Raw genomic sequence first — 9,894 nt, 5'->3', positions numbered from 1 at the left:
ACGCTGGGAAAATGGTGGGCTCCTTCTACCACTGAAGATATCTCACTACTGATGCAATTCTCTACCTGTATAAAAGCCAAGTACGTCCAATGATGGAGTACTTCTGCTACATCTGGGAAGGAGCTGCTAAAAACAGCCTATCCTGCCTTGACATAGTAAAAAATAGGCTTCGTAGCTTAGTGGGGGATGCCCTTTTCTCTTCCCTGCAACCTCTCTCCCACGGGAGAGACGTTGCGAGCCTGTATTTGGTTTATCCTTATTTCCATAGCAAGTGCTCGTCTGAGCTCCAATCCCTGGTCCGCCCTCGCCAATCTTTCACGAGAAACACCCGTCTGACTGAAACTACTGTCAATAATTTTCCCCACTCTTTATCTGTGCCTAAATCCAAACGAGCTTCTTTCGCAGAGTAGCACGACTGTGGAAATCTCTTCCCTTTGTTTCCCACCTAACTACAACTTGTATGTCTTCATCAAATCTCCAATACCTATGATTTATACATTACTATCTTATTGATCACTGTACATACAATAACCCTTATCCCTGAGTGGCCTCCGGGCCTTCAAAAGTGGTGACCTCCATGTAAAAAAAAATCTCACTATATATATATATATATATAAATATATATGTATATATATATATGGATACAATATCAATAAGAAATGTATACATGTTTATATCTTTCTCGTCTATTTTTATAAATGTTTATATCTTTATTGTGTATTTATTTCCTATGTGTTGACGTGTAGGGATACAAAAGTTCTTTGAAAAAAATGAAAATGTTTCTTTCAAAATCACATCTTTTCGGCCCTTTTTAATGTGAATGTACATATATATATATATATATATATATATAATGTGTGTGTGTGTGATCATTACCTAAGTAGTTAAAGATAACATAGTGTTTTTTTTATTTCAAGCAAATAACCGAAACATATCAATCTCTCTAACATATTTCTATTTGATACAAACGATCCTAGTATCCATTAGTTTTCCAGAATTTTTTTTTTTATTATGAACAATGTTCGCCTGTTACCTTTAAAGGAAATAACTTAAATTTATTTTCATTCTTCTAAGTAAGGAGTTACTAGCATTTTGGTTGAGTACACAATTGTTTTCTTTTCAATGTAAACAATGCCGATAGCAATTAGTCGCGTGTTCTCGTGTAATGAATGAATGCGTGAATGTAGGATTGACAATAAATTCTTAAAGATAAACTAAAATGACCGAAAAATAGGTTGAAATGACTTAAATAAAGAAAAAGGAAATGGCTTAGAATGACTTTAATGAACTTAAAGATGGATTGAATGCTTAAATAATAACTGGAATCCTTCACAAACAACTTAATGATCTGAAGAATAACTTGAATGGCTTTAAGAGTAACTGGTTGTAAAGTGGGTAGTCATTTTACATAAATTAATACAAAAAAGTGATCCCACACTTTATATCAGAACGTTGCAAACATAAGTACAACATGTAGTAAGAACAGATACTATACTTTGATCTTGGCTAAAAGGCCAAGAAAAGGGTATTTATTTGCTCCCCCACCGAGCAAATTAGGCACAAGGCCGATTTTTAATGTGAGGAGTGAAGGGGAAATGGGGACCAACTCCCCGGGGAGTAGGGGAGCTGGATACTTACAAATGGTATGAAGGGTTTCCGCTACATTGACCAGGCTCTTTTATGTGGGGTTTCCCCCCACATATGGTCTTTGCTTGCGGTATCTGCCGGACAGATGGTATTTATTTGCTCCCCCACCGAGCAAATTAGGCACAAGGCCGATTTTTAAAGTGAGGAGTGAAGGGGAAATGGGGACCAACTCCCCGGGGAGTAGGGGAGCTGGATAGTGACAATTGGTATGAAGGGTTGCCCCTACATTGACCAAGGTCTTATATGTGGAGTTGCCCCCACATATGGTCTTTGCTTGCAGTATCTGCCGGACAGATACTACACTTTGATCTTTGCCAAAAGGCTAAGAAAAATCTTAAAAAGCTAAGAACAGCATCTATTAACAACAAACCTTTGCTCTTAACCAATAAGGTCAAGCACAAAAATGTTACGGACAGACCGACAGACCGACCGACAGACCGACGGACCGACGTAGTTACTTATAGAGGCGCTTGCACGTGACTAAAAATTCAGTATAAGCATAAGAATCTTGCACTATTTTATAAGGCTTGTAAATTCATATACAGGGTGTTTCAAAAGTCTTGGGAACATTACAAATGCGTATATCTCGTTATGTTCCCAAGACTTTTGAAATACCCTGTATTAGGCGGTTGAGTACACAATTGTTTTCTTTTCCATGTAAATAAGGAAGTATTGTAAAGCTTATTAATACATTCAACAATTGAATTCATGGCATTTTTTACATTTTTTTCTTTCACGGAACGTGTTTAACTATATAAGCGACATATCTTTTATAATACATATACAGAGTTGCTATTGCTCGGTTAAACAAAGCAATGTTAGAAATAATAATATTTATTAAGCACTGTCGCCAAGTTTCTCTTAATGAAATAGGTAAAACATATTAGAAAAATCGACCAATTCGAAATTATTAACTAAACTAGCAGAACCAGTACGGTAGGAAATATTTTGATAAAACAGATATGTTAAATATAGCCAATCGTACAACCCTGGACAGGGATATGAGTTTCCGCCCCTCGAAAGCAAGGCTACACTAAACAAAGGTAAAAACCATGTTGTTGTCGTTGTTGTTAAACTAGATTTTTAAAGACAAATTCCGCGAATTTTGTATGTTAGGAGCACATTTACTTTCAAAAGTTGTAGTTGTCCAATTTTCAAAACGTAACGTATGGACTAAGAAAAACACGAAACAAAATACAATTATCCACCATATATTGTATTGGTTCGTAACAGTAAACACAAATAGAAACTGTGCACATTAATAAATACACAGCGGTATTTACTATGAGGTTGACAATAAGAATCTTGCGGAAATTTTAATACTGTATTTGAAAATAAGTTTTGATAATATACTTTTACTATGTATATCATTTCAAAAACCGTCTTTAGTCCTGTATAATTATTTAAATTACAATAATTTTTTTTAAATATGCTTTATTTTCAGAACGTTTAATGCAACGTTGAAGAAAAGGCAATATGCACATTTTTGTTTTAATTTTAATTGAAGTTACGATGAAAAGCTACTAAAACAGTTTTAGATATCAACGTAGCGTTTGGGCTACGAACCCCTACTGCATAAATGTGGTTTAAGACATTAAAAAGAGTCTTGAAGATAATGAGGGTTATGATCGGCCATCTGATGTTAACAACGATAAATTACGAGACTTACTCGATGCCAATCCACGCACATCTGTTCGAGAACTTGCTTCTGAATTAGACGTAACGTATATGATTTTTCCCGCCACTTGAAGGAGATTGTATACACAAAATACTTGATAAATGGATGCTTCACGAATTGAACGAATCCCAAAAGAAACACCCTTATGACGTGCCCACCCCCTTTCATTTTTTTCGCAACATAAACAACGCGTTTCTCCAGGGATGTGACTTGTGATGATAAGAGAGTTCTTCACGAAATTGGCGAAGCTCTGTTACACTTCCCGATGCCGGAGTTGCACCAAATAAAATTATGCTGACTGTTTAGTGGTCTTTAACTGGTCTCATCTATTGCGGGTTTGGAATGCAGGCGATGCCACTACGGCGGAGAAGTACTGTCAACAAATGAATGAAATGCACCAGGAACTTGAACAAGAACATGCAGTATCAATTAACTAAAAGATCCATTTCTTCTTCACGTAAATATTTCACCGCAAGTTACGAATTCAACTCAGTGGGCGTTCAATTAACAGAGCTACAACACATCCGCCATACTCTGATTACCAATATCAAAAACGCCTTCAACGACTTCATCGCCACCAGAAGGCAAGATACTATGTTACTGGCATAAACACAATCATTTTGAATTAGCAAAGGTGTGTTGACTCTGATGTTGCCTATTTTGATCCAAAATTTCCTGGTTAAGCCGAGATATGTTCATCTGAATTGAATAGTTAAAAACCGCAAGCAATTTCTTGTAAACTTGATATCAATAAAGTATACAAATGAAAAGATTTGTCAATTATTTTTTTTTCTAAGATTTAATTGCCAAATGTGGTCGTCTACCGTGTTGGAAAAAGGATCTATCTTGACATGCAACACCTTCCGCAAGGTTATAAAGTATATGTAAGTAAAAAAATGTTTTCGGAATTCTCCACAAACAAGACTTTCAATTAGTACTTGAATGGGGAGCTGACTATAGGTGGTGGTAGTGGTGAAGACATGTGCATGTGAAACTCCAATCCTACGACTGATTATCAGCACGTTAATCATGACTGTTAGCACGCTGTGGAGTTTCGATCCTGTAAATACATGATTCGGAAAAGTATTGGTGAAACTTAATGAAACAACAGAATTGAACTAGTTTCATTGTAATCAAATCACTTTTTAATCACACTTTGAAATAGTCTTTAAAATAAAACTGTATTTTATATATTTAAATTTGACATGAGAAGACGGTTTCCGCACAACATTTGCATTGTATTATAGTTAGACGAAATACAAGAAATTCAACTTAAATGAATTAATTTTGTTAAAAGAAATGTAAAGATTTTTTATCTATAGGAAAATATTAAAATACCTTATGTGTCTTGCAATAATTAGAAGACTACTAGCAAACCTAAATAGGTAAATAGTGTTATGCATTAGAAAAAGACTCGACATTGATATATTTAGTAATTAGGCCAACAGATAGATTGACTCAAATTGAAACAGATTTTATAGTGGAGATAAAAAGGGAATATCTGCCTTACTCACGACTAAAATGCTAATTTTGTTTTGGTGTCGTTAAGTGATTCCCCTATTTTTGCTGATGAGGAGACTTTGTTTTTAAAGGACAAATCTTTTGTCAAATTATTGTCAATTGTTATTGTCAATTTAAATAAAATGAAATCGTTTCTGAAAAGTATGTATTTGGATATTCTGTCTTATCTGTTATAATCGAATTGATTAAACAAGACATACATTCACAATGAAGTATGTGTCTCATGAGGTAGGATAAGTTAGTGTGTTTAATTTTATAGCGGTCTCGCCGGTAGCCCCCTATTTGCTGTTCTGGTTTACTCCTTTATCTTCTATTCTTCTTCAAAATATCATTTAAAAACAGCAAACTGTTTTTATATGTTAGTTCATATCTTAAACTCGTTAAGCCCCCTTTGTAACTATGTAATATTCAATAAACATAGATGGCCTTAGTAATCTATTCTGTCAATGAAATAATAAACATTTTTGTGCAAACAATACATATTTAAACGCCGGTAAGTGTACCTGTAGTAATACTTGTAAAGAGCCCCTACACAAGCAACAGGAGTGTAAATGTGTGCAACAATTTCAATGCGTGAGCCACAAACATACAACTAGCCATATAAAAAGTAATATGTCCAACGACTTTATGGCTTTATTTATAGACATAGCAAAACTATTTTAATTGCTAATTTTTACGCTTCAACTGAAATTGCGTGTCAAGAGACGTAAGGGGAATCTGAGGAATTAACACAGTTTCATCCTTATTTTTTCTAGTTATATAATGTCTTCAAGAACATTTATCTCAAAGATTTAATTTCTAACCGTGTTCCCTGTCACAGTTTAGATGGATCAATAAGTCTTAATAATATAACTGGAGCCCTTTCCTTCGAAATTAAGTTATGATGTGGCTTTCCCGGCGAGTGCAGTAAATTCTACAGGAAATTCTACTGCTTGATCTTCAATAACATAACTAACAGATTGATAACTGTAGCCAAAAATTAAAATCGACCATATCTACATAATCATGTCTAGGAGCAAATATTGCGCTTTCAAGAAGCCATCCATCATTGCGGAAATTTCGAGCAATATCTGAAAAGACCTTAGTCACCAGGTCACTAAATGAATGTATCATCGGGCTATGTGGTAATTTGTGCAATTAAAGATTTTATGTTATTGGACAAGTACCTTTAACGGTAGGTGATTTAAGAAAGGTGCTACAAACTGATTTGCAAATATTTCCTCATAATAATATTCTCCAAACTGAAACCCCTAAATCATACTACGCAATATTGCAGAATGGCCGGATTTTCATATCATATTTTAAATGGAAAGAGAGATTTCGGGACCGAATCAAACACTCGGTTGCCAAGGACAGCGCATTTTGTTTAAGTGATAAACCACTTATTGAAGACTATAACATTGTGTAAGACCTATCTCTTTATTTTTAACACTCTAACGATAGCTTATAGTAATATCAATAATAATATGAAGTTCTGATGTAAAATAATTTCGGAATACGATGTATAAAAGAATAGAGTTGAACTTACAATATTGAAGTGCCGTAGCAACTGCGTCTTGCAACTTCTACTGGCGCGAAGTAGATGAATACAAACCTTATAAAGTTTATTGTTTTTTGAGCAAATTCAAATCTTATTGAATTTTGTTTTAAAAAAATGGGAACGTAAACTTCTGTTTATGTTTGAATGATTGTTTCCTATCAAACTTTCATTGGTTGATTTCATTCTTGTTGAATTATAAATATTGGCGGAGCATAATTTAGGTATTTTAGCGGATTTCCGCCAGATGAGGTTTAAATGGTATATAGATGTTTTGTTTTTGTTTGGACTATAATATTATGAAAATTTTATTCACGGAAATTAAATATTCTTCTCGTATATTTCGATAAGATGTCGAATATAACTTACTGCATTTTGTTTATCATATCGTAAAAATGTAAAATACACGAGGCAATTGATCTGTATAGAAATTTTAACTTAGAATTCATATTAAGAAAACGGAATTCGAATATATTATTATCTGAAAGTATTATATTTATTCTGGCTAATTATTTAAGAATTGTCGGTGAAATAATATTTGTTTATTAAATTGATAGAGTAATTTTAAGAAAATGATAGGGTTGCTTTCGTATATTTAGTTTAACAATTGCTAACAATAAATTCTTTGTTATTTACAGAAAAAATATTTAAAGACAAAACAAAAATTATCTAAAGTAAACGAGATAAGTTATTAAAAGTAAATAAAAATATTTAAAGACAAAACGAAAATTCTCTAAAGTAAACGACATAAGTTATTAAAAGTAAATAAAAATATTTAGAGAAAAGAATTATCTAAAGGGAACAGGGGAAAAAATTTTAAGGAAAATAATAAAGTTATGATTAATAAATATTTTCATTTTCAGAATCTCTAGCAATATTCCGTATTGCTTGATATAAAAAATAAATAAAGTTAACTCAAGAAGATACTATTAGTCAAATAGAGTTTTTTATCAAAATCTTTACTAACAATTTCTCCATTGTCGGGCAAAGTTTCTATAACACTATATTTAATTTCCTTGTCCGTTGTGAGAGATTTTATTGATTCATTCATTACAAACAATAAAGTTTTAAATTTGTTACGAAAATTGCAAAATGTGAAAAAATACAATAGTTTTCTAAAAATGTAATCATTACTTATATTATCGTTAAATTCATGCAGATTTCGTATTTATTAATACAACGGTATGGTTTCAAAAGGTTTTAAAAATGACTTGTTGCCATCAGCTAGAATCGAAACCAAAACATTTAGCCTTCCAACCCCGATCTCTTCAGATTTTGTTATCGAGAGAAAGACAATTGAACTCTTTATATAAAACGATTTGGAGAAATGGCACTTATGTGAGCATGCGCAGAAAGAAATAATAACATGTAAGCGTGTAGAAATGAACGTTTCACATTTCAACTTACTGATATATGCCTGTATGCGTTATCTATCCAAACAAATATTTTACTTGTTGTAAACCATTCTTAGTGTATGATTACAATTTCCGGTTAATTTCAGTGTCATGTGACAAGTTGTTTAAGAGTTTACTTTTAAACATCTACATCAACTGCTTTATTTTTATAGAGAGAAGAAAGATAGATAGATATAGACAGATTGAATTCATTAATAATAAAAAAAATAAAATAAAACCGCAGGGTACACCCGGGCTTGAACATGGGATCACTCTATCCGTTGTTGAATGCTCTACCACTGAGCTATATCTAAAAATGTCGACAAGTCTGTTTTTTCTAAGAAGAAATTATTTGGTGAGATTTGTTATCTTTCTTGCCGGTGTCAGATAAAATAATCCCCTGTAAAATTTCTTTTTCATTTGTGAGAAACAAAAATATTTTAAGATCGTTTTTTTTTCTATTCTCGGATGAATTTCTGTACAAAACATACCTAAGAAAACTGGCAGACATATAAGTTATGTTTGCGTGAAATTTACAAAGGATAGGTTCAGCCGTATTAGAAGCTACAAGAGTGAAAATCACACGCACACTCAATGTGACTTTTATATAATAGTGCAGATAGCTATAAAGATAGAGATAGACATTTTTCGATTACTATTGACAAAAGTGACACATAATGGAAACGGCAGATTTTGCCAAAACATGAATGCTAATTTTCTTTATAACTGAAATAATCCAAACTACCCATAAAGGAAAATAAAAATAAATGACCTTGAACCCAGTCAAGAGGCTTCTATAGTCAGTGCTGATGAACCTGTAGATCTCGTTCGACTTTCAATCATAAATATGGGACACTCTGATGTTAAAGTTGTGCCACTGATCCGATACTTCTTTACACCAAAGGTACGAGTGGCGGATTTATTTTTGTACTAATCGACAATCTTCCTAGAAATTGTGATTCTAACGGATTACCGGTTTGCAAACCAAAACCTGGGTTTCCTTATGGTATATGTTTGATCATGCGTTTGGACTTGACCACGCTTGTCTTACCGGTTTGAAAATACTGGTTTGACAGTTTATCTAGTCGCTGAGTTACGATTGACAGTGCAGAGATCCTAACTTTTTAATAGCGCTTGGAACGACTATTCTATCATCAGTTGTTTAATATCAGACTGTTGGTAGTGCCATGCCTCGCATAGAATATTGTCTTTCACTCATCTCCAATAGGCTTTTTCGAAGCCACATTTGTTGAAGATGAGTCGACTGATAGTCTTCTATTATCGCATGTTTGACATTATTCATATCCACTTTGTCCAATATCTCTTACTTCAAAACAGAAACAATTAAGTGAAATGATAGAAAAACGTGAAAATCATATATACACTCAATTAAATCTAATTCCTCGCCCCTCTCGGCACCTTTATTTTTAAATATCCTTGGACGTAGAATAAACTAAGACGATGTAGATTCATTTCCCCTAACTCCCCCTTATATGTTTGCGCTGGGTGAAAACCTACATCCCTGCATTATCTCAAACCACATTTACATTGCTTATCCCCAACTTTGACATAAGGACTCAGACAAACACTGCACGGATTTGGAGTCAATATTCGTAACATAATCCCTTGACTACAAACAAGAATCAGACAATGATGACTTCATGCGCTTTAGGAATTATCTCCAATATAATCAAAAATGTTTCTGACAGAATAGAAGCATCACTTTGACTAGCTACCAGCACATAACTACATGTATTTGGATACTCACAATTCACCACAGTAACTGCTTTGGTTTCCCTCATTATATCCGATCATCTTACATAGACATCAGTGTTCCGGACCCGGGCCACAGAGCGACAGGATCAGCAAGCATCTCTTCGAAGCCGATTTTGTTCGGTTCAACTTAGTATGAATGCAATTAGTTTCCTTTATATGAGCGTCGCTGATTCATAGAAATAAAACATAGACTCGGTAATCACATAAATCGTGATTTGTTGTGTTTTATACCGTCGTATAATTATTGACTTCTCATGCTCTCTACTAACCCTATTTCCTATTATTCTGGAAATTAGGTATTCCTTTTAAACCATTAGGCTACGCTGGCTGTTAATTATTTA

General features: G+C 33.6%; 1 pseudogene; it reads right to left on the bottom strand.

Annotated features, from left to right (window-relative positions):
• Positions 1-1,370: 1,370 nt before the first annotated feature.
• On the bottom strand, positions 1,371-1,527 carry LOC145243224 (U2 spliceosomal RNA; annotated as a pseudogene).
• Positions 1,528-9,894: the final 8,367 nt, after the last annotated feature.

Source organism: Euprymna scolopes, chromosome 21 (genome assembly GCF_053919585.1).
Source record: "Euprymna scolopes isolate OS-2025 chromosome 21, ASM5391958v1, whole genome shotgun sequence".
NCBI classification, from domain to species: domain Eukaryota; kingdom Metazoa; phylum Mollusca; class Cephalopoda; order Sepiida; family Sepiolidae; genus Euprymna; species Euprymna scolopes.
This window is presented reverse-complemented; position numbering and strand designations above follow the sequence as displayed.